This window comes from Coregonus clupeaformis, chromosome 30, assembly GCF_020615455.1.
Source record: "Coregonus clupeaformis isolate EN_2021a chromosome 30, ASM2061545v1, whole genome shotgun sequence".
Classification (NCBI taxonomy): domain Eukaryota; kingdom Metazoa; phylum Chordata; class Actinopteri; order Salmoniformes; family Salmonidae; genus Coregonus; species Coregonus clupeaformis.
This window is the reverse complement of record NC_059221.1, coordinates 45,582,729-45,596,151: the sequence shown is the minus strand read 5'-3', so window position 1 is coordinate 45,596,151 and position 13,423 is coordinate 45,582,729. Positions and strand designations below refer to the sequence as shown.

The following is a 13,423-nucleotide window of genomic DNA, read 5'->3' as shown; positions in this document are numbered from 1 at the left end:
AGCAGGGCAGACTACTGTAGGAGAGTAGACTACTGTAGCAGGGCAGACTACTGTAGAAGGGCAGACTACTGTAGGAGGGCAGACTACTGCAGGAGGGCAGACTACTGTAGGAGAGTAGACTACTGTAGGATACTGTAGGAGAGCAGACTACTGTAGGAGGGCAGACTACTGTAGGAGAGTAGACTACTGTAGAAGGGCAGACTACTGTAGGAGAGTAGACTACTGTAGGAGAGCAGACTACTGTAGGAGAGTAGACTACTGTAGGAGGGCAGACTACTGTAGGAGAGTAGATTACTGTAGGAGAGCAGACTACTGTAGGAGGGGAGACTACTGTAGGAGAGTAGACTACTGTAGGAGAGCAGACTACTGTAGCAGGGCGGACTACTGTAGGAGGGCAGACTACTGTAGGAGGGCAGACTACTGCAGGAGGGCAGACTACTGTAGGAGAGTAGACTACTGTAGGATACTGTAGGAGAGCAGACTACTGTAGGAGAGCAGACTACTGTAGGAGAGCAGACTACTGTAGGAGAGCAGACTACTGTAGGATACTGTAGGAATAGATCAACTTAGTAAAAGTAGGGAAACAAAGAAAACAGTGACATAGATAATCAGAGTGAACAGAAGGAGGAGAGTGAATAGCGAGGGTGAGAGAGAGCCCCTGAAAAGAAGAGATACAATTCCACGCTACCATTTATTGTTGTTGCTCAAACCTGTACTTAGGACCTGCATGAATATTATACACTTTTATCAACATATGTTCTTTCTTGCCTTGAGCGTTTGAAGTCACAAATGAATATTTGAACTTCTTCTCCTGCCAAAACCTTCATCCCCCCGTGATGTGTGTGTCTGTGAAGGGCGTGCGGGCATGCATTTGTGTGTGCCTGTGTGTTTGTCTGAGCGTGTGTGTGTGTGTGTGTGTGTGTGTGTGTGTGTGTGTGTGTGTGTGTGTGTGTGTGTGTGTGTGTGTGTGTGTGTGTGTGTGTGTGTGTGTGTGTGTGTGTGTGTGTGTGTGTGTGTGTGTGTGTGTGTGTGTGTGTGTGTGTGTGTGTGTGAAAACAACCTGCACCTCAGTAAGGAGTAGGGGCTGCAGATTCCACCCATATCAATTGTAGAGGTTGGCACGCCTTGGCTGTACACAGAGAGCTTACCACCATCCCACTGAAACTAGCACTCTCTCATTCCCCAGAGGATTAGAGAGAGACAGAGACAGAGGGGTAGGCTTCGAGGGGACAACAGTAGGTACACCTACAGTACAGCTCATCCCTTGGCAGTAGTACTGTAGATTACTTTATCACTGACCTCAACCCAGAGTCTCTCAGAGCATTCACAGTCAGCCCACTGACACCCCTATCAGATCACAGCAAAATCACAGTCTACTTGAACAGAGCAATACTCAATTATGAGGCATCAAAGCCAAATGAACTGCATAATATTTAGAAATGCTATAGATGGAAGGAAAGTAGTGTAGAAACCTACCAAAAAACAATTGGGCAACAACAAATTCAATTCCTTTTAGACAACTTCCTGGACAAATTGTTTCACTGCAATAGTGAAGGTGTAAACTTGGCAGTAGAAACCCTAAACAGTATATTTGACCTTTCAGCTTCCCTATCAAATCTATATAAAAATGCCAATCAGACAACCTAAGAAAATTAACAACAATGACAAATGGTTTGATGAAGAATGCAAAAACCTAAGAAAAAAATTGAGAAACCTATCCAACCAAAAACATAGAGACCCAGAAAACCTGAGCCTACGCCTTCACTATGGTGAATCACTAAAACAATACCTAAATACACTATGGAAAAAGAAGGAACAGCATGTCAGAAATCAGCTCAATGTAATTGATCAATCCATAGAATCTATCCACTTCTGGGAAAATTGGAACACACCAAACAAACAACAACATGAAGCGTTATCTATCCAAAATTGAGATGTATGGGTAAACCACTTCTCCAATCTCTTGGGCTATATAACAAAGAACAAACAGCAAAAACATATACATGATCAAATATAAATCTTAGAATCAGCTATTAAAGACTACCAGAACCCACTGGATTCTCCAATTACATTGAATTAACTACAAGACAAAATACAAACCCTCCAACCCAAAAAAGCCTGTGGTGTTGATGGTATCCTAAATGAAATGATAAAATATACAGACCACAAATTCCAATGGACTATACTTATACTCTTTAACATCATCCTCAGCTCTGGCAACCAAGGACTGATCACCCCGATCAACAAAAGTGGAGACAAATTCGACCCCAATAACTATCCTGTGGGATATGCGTCAAAAGCAACCTTGGGAAAATCCTCTGCATTATCATTAACAGCAGAATCCCACATTTTCTCAGTGAAAACAATGTCCTGAGCAAATGTCAAATTGTTTTTTTTACCAAATTACCTTGCGACAGACCACGTATTCACCCTGCACACCCTAATTGACAAACAAACAAACCAAAAGAAAAGCAGTCTTCTCATGCTTTGTCGATTTCCAAAAAGCTTTTGACTCAATTTGGCACGAGGGTCTGCTAAATTAATTGATGGAAAGCAGTGTTGGGGGAAAAATATACGACATTATAAAATCCATGTACACAAACAACAAGTATGCGGTTAAAATTGGCAAAAAACTAACTGATTTCTTTCCACAGTGCCGTGGGGTGAGACAGGGATGCAGCTTGAGCGCCACCCTCTTCAACATATATATCAACAAATTGGCGAGAGCACTAGAACAGTCTGCAGCACCCGGCCTCACCCTAATAGAATCTGAAGTCAAATGTCTAATGTTTGCTGATGATCTGATTTGGTCTGTCCCCAATGTTGTTACAACACTGCACATAGCCATAATATAACATTTGAAATGTCTCTATTCTTTTGAAACTTCTGTGAGTGTAAAGTTTAGTGATAATTTCTGATTTTTTATTTCACTTTTGTTTATGATCTATTTGACTTGCTTTAGCAATGTAAACATATGTTTCCCATGCCAATAAAACTCATTGAATTGAGAGAGGGGCCAAGAGGTGCTAACATCAGCACCTCTCGGCCTAGCGTCTGTCACACTAGCTAACATCAGCACCTCTCGGCCTAGCATCTGTGCCACTAGCTAACATCAGCACCTCTCGGCCTAGCGTCTGTCACACTAGCTAACATCAGCACCTCTCGGCCTAGCATCTGTGCCACTAGCTAACATCAGCACCTCTCGGCCTAGCATCTGTCACACTAGTCACACTAGCTAACATCAGCACCTCTCGGCCTAGCGTCTGTAACACTAGCTAACATCAGCACCTCTCGGCCTAGCATCTTTCACACTAGCTAACATCAACACCTCTCGGCCTAGCGTCTGTCACACTAGCTAACATCAGCACCTCTCGACCTAGCATCTGTGCCACTAGCTAACATCAGCACCTCTCGGCCTAGCATCTGTCACACTAGTCACACTAGCTAACATCAGCACCTCTCGGCCTAGCATCTGTGCCGCTAGCTAACATCAGCACCTCTCGGCCTAGCATCTTTCACACTAGCTAACATCAACACCTCTCGGCCTAGCGTCTGTCACACTAGCTAACATCAGCACCTCTCAGCCTAGCGTCTGTCACACTAGCTAACATCAGCACCTCTCGGCCTAGTGTCTGTAACACTAGCTAACATCAGCGCCTCTCTGCCTAGCATCTGTGCCGCTAGCTAACATCAGCACCTCTCTGCCTAGCGTCTGTCACACTAGCTAACATCAGCACCTCTCGGCCTAGCGTCTGTCACACTAGCTAAAATCAGCGACTCTCAGCCTAGCATCTGTGCCGCTAGCTAACATCAGCACCTCTCGGCCTAGCGTCTGTCACACTAGCTAACATCAGCACCTCTCGGCCTAGTGTCTGTAACACTAGCTAACATCAGCGCCTCTCTGCCTAGCATCTGTAACACTAGCTAACATCAGCGCCTCTCTGCCTAGCATCTGTGCCGCTAGCTAACATCAGCACCTCTCTGCCTAGCGTCTGTGCCACTAGCTAGCATCAGCGCCTCTCAGCCTAGCATCTGTGCCGCTAGCTCACGCTTGCTTTCACTCAGCGTGTGTTTGCTCAGATGAAGGAAATTATGTAATTAGCCAGCCAGGGATTGTTTTCTTTCTCTCTTTCCCTTTTTCTCCCTCCCGCTTTTCTCCCTCCCGCCCGCCCACCTGCCTGCCTTTCTCTCGCTCGCTCGCTCTCTCTCTCTCTCGCTCTCTCTCTCTCTCTCTCGCTCTCTCCCTCCCGCTTTTCTTTCTTTCTTTCTTTCTTTCTTTCTTTCTTTCTTTCTTTCTTTCTTTCTTTCTTTCTTTCTTTCTTTCTTTCTCTCTCGCTCTCCTACCCTCCCTCCCCTCCTCAGTGAGCGATAGTTGCAATTTAAGCTAAGCCACACCCTTATTCCTCTTTCAAATTAATCCACTCACAGCTTCAGAAGGAGAAATAAAACTAGATTTCTCTCTCTTTCTTTCTCTCTCTCTCTCTTTCCCTCCGATTTCTCTTAATTGTTCAATAGCAGTTTTGTTGGAAATCAAAGGGTTGAATTGAGAGGTGTGTGTGTGTGGGGGGGGGGGAGTGGAAATGGGGACTGGGGGGTTGTGAGTGTGTGTGAGTGAGGGGGGTTCATGGTTGAGGTAGGTGGGGGGGGGCAGTATTGGGTGGGGGTGCTGTGGAGGAAAAGCCGGCATTTTGCTCTCTAATTCCAACAGGCCTGGAGGCCTGGAGCGGAGCACTAAGAAGGGCCTCACTGTTGCTCCCTGGATCAGCCAGGTATTGCTTACATAAAAAGCAAGTGAAAACAGCTGTAGGGATAATTAGCTTGATTCTCCATTACATGCCATGAGGGCCAATAACTAAAAAATTGAGTTTTGTTTGGGTTAGAACTGCAGCCCGAACCAGGAGGAAGTTGTAAAAGTCAGGCAAAAAAAAAAGAGAGAGCTCTTGAAGCTTGTTCCATGGGAGATGTTCTGCCTCTCTGGGCTGGTTGATGGAGACCATCTTTTTTTCATCAGGGTTTGGAAAAGGGCATCATTCCAATGCTTGTGTGCGCGCACGTTGTGTGCGTGCACGTTCATGCACTTTTATGTGGGTATATGTCTGTGTTTTTATTGTACAACAGGGTGGCAAAGCAACGTTTATAGTGTAATGGCAGACATCAAAAACTGTTTAATGATGCTCATTGTGTGTATGTTTTTGTGTGTGTTATGTGTTCTATTCAAAGTTATGGGTGTTGGCATAGTTTGTCTAATAGTTACAAGCTCACCTCTTCTGATTGCCACACATTAACCTCTTCATAAGTTGACCGCTACAAAATCATATTTATGGGGGCCTGGAGTATATACTACAGTAAAGTAAAGGATATCATGGAATAGATGTAATATTATAGAAAGGATACTTTTTATTATAATCACAAAGTCATTTTCCTAGACCTAGAAGATCCACGCTATAGTGCAATTGACATTTAAAGGTAATTTCCAATTGAGCTGACATATGCAGCGTTTACCGTGAATGCGGTCTCCGCGAACCCGGGAGCATTGCCTTTAAATGTCAGTCACACTATAACGCGGGTCTTCCGTGCTCAGGATTGAATCTAGCTCTTAGTCTTTTCATCAACAGAATACATCCTAGCCTCCAAGCTACATCCGATGTCCCCCAACCCCCTCTTTTTACGCTGCTGCTACTCTCTGTTTATTATCTATGCATAGTCACTTTAACTCTACCTACATGTACATATTACCTCAGTTACCTCGACTAACCTGTGCCCCCGCACATTGACTCTGTACCGGTACCCCATGTATATAGCCTCGCTACTGTTATTTCACTGCTGCTCTTTAATTATTTTTTACTTATCTATTTTTTCCTAAACACTTATTTTTCTTAGAACTGCATTATTGGTTAAGGGCTTGTAAGTAAGCATATCACTGTAAGGTCTACACCTGTTGTATTCGGCGCACGTGACAAATAAGATTTGTTTTGATTTGATTTTGACCTGTTGTAGTGTGGAGCAGAGTGACTGTCTGTCCTGTTGTAGTGTGGAGCAGAGTGACTGTCTGTCCTGTTGTAGTGTGGAGCAGAGTGACTGTCTGTCCTGTTGTAGTGTGGAGCAGAGTGACTGTCTGTCCTGTTGTAGTGTGGAGCAGAGTGACTGTCTGACCTGTTGTAGTGTGGAGCAGAGTGACTGTCTGTCCTGTTGTAGTGTGGAGCAGAGTGACTGTCTGTCCTGTTGTAGTGTGGAGCAGAGTGACTGTCTGTCCTGTTGTAGTGTGGAGCAGAGTGACTGTCTGTCCTGTTGTAATGTGGAGCAGAGTGACTGTCTGTCCTGTTGTAATGTGGAGCAGAGTGACTGTCTGTCCTGTTGTAGTGTGGAGCAGAGTGACTGTCTGTCCTGTTGTAGTGTGGAGCAGAGTGACTGTCTGTCCTGTTGTAGTGTGGAGCAGAGTGACTGTCTGACCTGTTGTAGTGTGGAGCAGAGTGACTGTCTGTCCTGTTGTAGTGTGGAGCAGAGTGACTGTCTGTCCTGTTGTAGTGTGGAGCAGAGTGACTGTCTGTCCTGTTGTAGTGTGGAGCAGAGTGACTGTCTGTCCTGTTGTAGTGTGGAGCAGAGTGACTGTCTGTCCTGTTGTAGTGTGGAGCAGAGTGACTGTCTGTCCTGTTGTAGTGTGGAGCAGAGTGACTGTCTGTCCTGTTGTAGTGTGGAGCAGAGTGACTGTCTGTCCTGTTGTAGTGTGGAGCAGAGTGACTGTCTGTCCTGTTGTAGTGTGGAGCAGAGTGACTGTCTGTCCTGTTGTAGTGTGGAGCAGAGTGACTGTCTGTCCTGTTGTAGTGTGGAGCAGAGTGACTGTCTGTCCTGTTGTAGTGTGGAGCAGAGTGACTGTCTGACCTGTTGTAGTGTGGAGCAGAGTGACTGTCTGTCCTGTTGTAGTGTGGAGCAGAGTGACTGTCTGTCCTGTTGTAGTGTGGAGCAGAGTGACTGTCTGACCTGTTGTAGTGTGGAGCAGAGTGACTGCGCTGCATCGTCCTCTGCCTGCCCATTTGAGGATCTATGACTTTTAACTCCATGAGAAAATATCTATAGGTTCCTCCGCCTAATTTTATTAAGGGATTTCTTTCTGTTTGGACAGAAAATACTCTGAGAGCATAAGTAGACTTAGCTGTCACTTCTCTCCCTTTGCAATTCCCTCCAATATGTTGTATTTTACATCTCTCTGCTTGGTAGAGTGAGGGATAACTTCTTGCCGGTAATTTAATTTAGGCAACAACAAAAAATTATCTGAAAAAGAAGAAGAGCCATAGGATAACTGCTTGTGAAAGAGCTGAGTTCGTACATAGGTGGTCCCCAAACTCTGCAAGTTTACATTAGTACCACTTAAAGACAAGAGCAGCTCGACTCACTCAAATACAGATGTTTTTGGTCGGTATTCCATCCCCCGACAGACAGGGAGGCTGGCAGACAGGTAGGCAGGCGCAGGCTGGCAGACAAACAGACAGACAGACAGACAGACAGACAGACAGTCTCAAACCCTGTTTAGCCACCTGTGTCCCTCTCCCTCTGTCCCCTTGTCTTTAGCTCCTGTCATTAGACTGTGTCTGGTAGCCCAGACAAACCCAACACCTCTGTTCAGACCAAGCTACAGTGAGGGAAAAAAGTATTTGATCCCCTGCTGATTTTGTACGTTTGCCCACTGACAAAGAAATGATCAGTCTATAATTTTAATGGTAGGTTTATTTGAACAGTGAGAGACAGAATAACAACAACAAAAATCCAGAAAAACGCATGTCAAAAATGTTATAAATTGATTTGCATTTTAATGAGGGAAATAAGTATTTGACCCCCTCTCAATCAGAAAGATTTCTGGCTCCCAGGTGTCTTTTATACAGGTAACGAGCTGAGATTAGGAGCACACTCTTAAAGGGAGTGCTCCTAATCTCAGCTTGTTACCTGTATAAAAGACACCTGTCCACAGAAGCAATCAATCAATCAGATTCCAAACTCTCCACCATGGCCAAGACCAAAGAGCTCTCCAAGGATGTCAGGGACAAGATTGTAGACCTACACAAGGCTGGAATGGGCTATAAGACCATCGCCAAGCAGCTTGGTGAGAAGGTGACAACAGTTGGTGCGATTATTCGCAAATGGAAGAAACACAAAATAACTGTCAATCTCCCTCGGCCTGGGGCTCCATGCAAGATCTCACCTCGTGGAGTTGCAATGATCATGAGAACGGTGAGGAATCGGCCCAGAACTACACAGGAGGATATTGTCAATGATCTCAAGGCAGCTGGGACCATAGTCACCAAGAAAACAATTGGTAACACACTACGCCGTGAAGGACTGAAATCCTGCAGCGCCCGCAAGGTCCCCATGCTCAAGAAAGCACATATACAGGGCCGTCTGAAGTTTGCCAATGAACATCTGAATGATTCAGAGGAGAACTGGGTGAAAGTGTTGTGGTCAGATGAGACCAAAATCAAGCTCTTTGGCATCAACTCAACTCACCGTGTTTGGAGGAGGAGGAATGCTGCCTATGACCCCAAGAACACCATCCCCACCATCAAACATGAAGATGGAAACATTATGCTTTGGGGGTGTTTTTCTGCTAAGGGGACAGGACAACTTCACCGCATCAAAGGGACGATGGACGGCGCCATGTACCGTCAAATCTTGGGTGAGAACCTCCTTCCCTCAGCCAGGGCATTGAAAATGGGTTGTGGATGGGTATTCCAGCATGACAATTACCCAAAACACATGGCCAAGGCAACAAAGGAGTGGCTCAAGAAGAAGCACATTAAGGTCCTGGAGTGGCCTAGCCAGTCTCCAGACCTTTAATCCCATAGAAAATCTGTGGAGGGAGCTGAAGGTTCGAGTTGTCAAACGTCAGGCTCGAAACCTTAATCACTTGGAGACGATCTGGAAAGAGGAGTGGGACAAAATCCCTCCTGAGATGTGTGCAAACCTGGTGGCCAACTACAAGAAACGTCTGACCTCTGTGATTGCCAACAAGGGTTTTGCCACCAAGTACTAAGTAATGTTTTGCAGAGGGGTCAAATACTTATTTCCCATATTAAAATGCAAATCAATTTATAACATTTTTGACATGTGTTTTTCTGGAGATTTTTTTGTCTCACTGTTCAAATAAACCTACCAATAAAATTATAGACTGATCATGTCTTTGTCAGTGGGCAAACGTACAAAGTCAGCAGGGGATCAAATACTTTTTTCCCTCACTGTAGCTATCTCCAGGTGTACATCACTGTAAAGTTGGTTCAGGAATGTCAAGAATGTTTTTTTAAATTGACTTCTACTGCACGTGCGAGTATCCGATGTACGTATGGGCACAATGATGTATTGGTCCTGGTACGCACACACTCACACACATGCACATGCCTGCACAGACACAAACACACACAGCGCCTTAATGCAGGTACGGCAGCAGTTAGACACTTGTATAGTATCTAAAACATTATTATCTAGCATGCTGTATGCTATGGCAGAGTTAACTAGTATTAATGTACGAAAGACTTTACCCTTGTCTGAACTACAAATACTGTGGGAGCACAGGAAAAGAGAAGGAGGGATGGGAGGTGTAGTGGGAGGGTGAGAGAACTAATGGACCTATAGGAGGAGTGAAATAGAAGGAAAGATGAAGGGATGAGAGGAAGTGGAAAAGTGAGAAGGATGGATGGTGATAGAGAAGGATAATTATAAGAAGGGAGGAAACATCGTTAGCTAAGGTCCATCCGTTTTCTGATGTTGATAAGAATGCACAGAGTAGATAAAATAAATGTCAGGAATTTCATTTATACACACAGACTGTACCCACCCAGATCCCAAAACATTTTACATATTGTGGGAGCAGTTGTGATGATTATGTTTCAAGTTTATCTAGAGCTGTCCATCTGAGGATTATGAAGTACTTTACCATTTAAGAGAGTAACTTACCTCATTCTCCGCTAATGTGGAGTATCTACAAGAATACTGGGCGCTGCCATTCTACAGTATGTGGGAGCACCCTCTTAACATACAGTAAGAATGCTAAGTACTCTAGCAACCCCATGTGTGGTATCTATATTTTGTCAAAGAGGCCTTTCAGTTTCAGTGTGTAGCTGCACAGTAGCACCACCGTGTTGAAACAGAGCAGACATTTTGTGTCAAAGCATGGGAGAGCATGACGCAACTGTTATAGTAGTTATAGATAGTTATAGGGTGCGAGATAATCTATTCAGATTGTCCAGTTGTGTTAAAGTTATTTCAATATACCTAAGTATATAAACAAAATAGCAACCACAGACACTAACATGCATGCACCCAAACATACATAGGGTCATGCAGGCGTGCCGTGGGAACTTGTGGTCTGAAAGCGGCTGTTGTGTGGTGGTAGTGAAGTGTTGACTGATATGAAAGGGGAGCAGTCTTCAGGCCAATCCACACAGGGACAGGGCCGTCTCCTTTATGACCTGCCTGCCTGGGCCCTGCCTGCCTGCCTGGGTCCTGCCTGGGCCCTGCCTGCCTGCATCCTGCCTGGGCACTGCCTGCCTGGGCCCTGCTTGCCTGGGTCCTGCCTTCCTGCCAGGGTCCTGCCTGTCTGCCTGTGTCTTGCCTGCCTAGGTCCTGCCTGCCTGCCTAGGTCTTGCCTGCCTGGGTCCTGCCTGCCGCGGCCCTATTTGTTGATTCTTGGGCCCCAAAATCATTAATTAAAGTGCAGACGACGGCACGGTAACCTGAGAAAAGCCTCACACACACATATGAGGCACACGCTAACACACACACACAGCACTCCCTGTCGCATAACAAATGATGGCACTTGGTTTAATTGCTGAGGCTGTTTATTTATTTACGTCTGTAATGGATGGTGGTCCTCGGCCCGGCAGCCAATCAGCAGCCAGAAAGAGGGAGACAGGAAGAGAACCAGAAGCCCTGCAGACCTGAACAAATTCCACAGGATTCTGCAGTCTTCATTTCACCCTCTCTACATGGTCCGCCTTTCAGTCTAGCTTTAACTCTTTCTCTCTTTCAGTCTAGCTTGAACTCTTTCTCTCTTTCAGTCTATCTTGAACTCTTTCTCTCTTTCTGTCTGTTCTCTCCCCCTCTCTTCTTACTCTCCTAGTTGTGTTCTCCTTTCTGGCCTTTCCTGAGTGACTGATGGGATCGCCATCCTTGATTGGTGGTTATTTTGAGAACTGTTTGCTCAGCCAATGGGATGGCCTTGGACTTACAGATGTAGGATCTTAATTTGAGCTGGTTTGCTATAGCAGGAAAAGAATCCTTCAGCTAGAGGAAATGTGAATTATTTTATGGATTATAATTAATGGACATTTTTGTAGGGGTTAATTCATTTTTCGTAAGGGAAAATCAAGTCTGAAATTTCAAAGTGGAAATTACAAACTTCAGAACCCTTTTTAAACCTAAAATACACTACAAGCTGTTTTTGCATTGCAGGAACGTTCTCCTGTAACAGGTGATCAAATTAAGATCCTACATCTGTATATGGCATACATCAATGTTTTTTAAACTCAACCCACAAATGAGACACTGGACTTGATTTTGTTGCTGGCTGGCTGCTCAACAAAGACCTAAGTAACAGACACATTCCGATTTAGTTTGTTACAAATGAGCACTCGATGTTTGGGTCTGTGCCAAATACGTTTAACGCATTCTTAAGGAGATCTCGAGACTTGCCAGACTGTTAGAGGGACAAAACAGTCATGCTATAACTAAGAAAAAAACCAAACACGCTTGTATGGAAGGAACCGTTTGAGTTGATTTCTCCATCACTGGCTGATGTCTGTTTATGCTGCTCTGGTAGGTTGATGTGACGTGGTGCCTGTTACGAAGCACTGGGGAGTTGGCTGAGGTTTCCTTTAATCCACATAACAAGCTCTGATGAAACACCCTTCTTCATGTGCATGCGTGTTTTCTAAAGTGTTTGTTCCCCTCTCACACTGATGCCTGTTCTGTCTATGTCTCCCTACAGCTGCTGGTGAGCCGGGCCTTGAACCAAACACACACTCCTGTTCATGCTGGTGGAGCAGCTCTACTGATCCAGGGGCCAGACTGACTGCAGCAGAGTCCCAGGATCCTGCCCACCTGCCCTGGTTGAAGACAATTCTTTACCCGCCTTCCGTTGCAGAGATGCTCTCTTTCCTCCCAGTGTTTGACAATCAGAGAGCAGAAACTCGTAAAGTCCCACGAGCTCCGAGGCACAATTGGACATGTAATCCTGACTGTTATACACTGAGGAACTATGGCTTTAACTCTCCAACTGTCAACCAATCATCTCACTGCCCCTGCCAGGTTCACTGACCGGCTGATCAATCCTAGACAACAAACTAGTCAGCCTAAAAACCAGAAGGACCAATCAGGAAGGACCATTGAGAGTGACCAAACATACTTTTTTTTGTGTGTTATTTTTTAAGATAGTTTGTGAGCCCTTGAAAGTCTATGGGAGAGAGCAAATCCTGATGTGGGTTTGTTTACGTAGCCACATACGGATAGCATTAGCATGGTCCACAGCATGGACCTCAGATCCACATGGACCTTCTCAATGTACTGTGCCAAAGGAACCACTCCCTGTCAGCAGAGAGACACTGAGAGGGGAACCGGGTTCCAATTACTCTAGAACCCTCAAAGAGAACCCAGAGAAGTGTTCTGTGTAGGCTACCTTTCTCTGAATGTTCTTAAGTCTGGAAACACTCCTGTCATCCTATCACTGGACAGCTCTCTTGGTTGACAGTGCTCTAGGTAGTCGATGTCCATAGGAACTGATCTAGGATTAGTGCCCTTTCTAAATCCTAACCTTAACTATCAAGTGGGAAAACAAAACTGACCTCAGACCAGTGTCTAGGGGCAACTTCGTCCCTCTCCGAGTGGAGGGTATAAACTGTGACCAAACAAAACCCTCTGAGGAAATCAAACTATTATATGTTTATAGTTTTTTTTATTTTCTCTTGTGTTTTTTTCTCTCCCTGCTGTACTTTGTTTGACTAACGAGTATCATGTTGTGTTTGTTTTTCTACATCTGAAACAGATTGAGTACTGTTCTCTTTGAGGTTTGTATCAGTTGTGTGTTTCTGCTTGTGGGTGTTGTTTTATTTAGTAGTTTATTTATTGAGTAGTTTAATTGCATCATGCATTGGACTGGCTGTTTTAGGTATCCATATTGAAGTCAGCACTCCCCGATCACCATTTTGGAATCAGAGATCCCTTAAAGCAGAGTGCTGCTTTAAGGGACCGTCATCTCAAAGAGTTGTCTATACATATCAGTTTACCAGTGAGGATGTCGTGGTGTTTGAAGGTGACATAATGCATCATGATCTCCGTTCTCCTGAACCAGCAGTAAGTGTTTAGCTTGTACGGTTTTCTGTGTGTGTGTTTAGCTTGTGCAGTTTTCTCTCTCTCTCTCTCTCTCTCTCTCTCTCTGTGTGTG

At 44.9% G+C, this 13,423-nt stretch overlaps 1 protein-coding gene across 3 annotated transcripts in view; it reads left to right on the top strand.

Annotated features, from left to right (window-relative positions):
* The window catches only part of LOC121546084 (ERC protein 2-like), a 285,284-nt gene extending 271,861 nt beyond the window's left edge, over positions 1-13,423 (top strand). For all 3 annotated transcript variants that reach the window (XM_041857100.2, XM_041857099.2, XM_041857098.2), the window contains one exon: positions 11,972-13,423. The gene's annotated coding sequence lies outside the window, so the exon portion shown is untranslated. The remainder of the gene's footprint in view (positions 1-11,971) is intronic.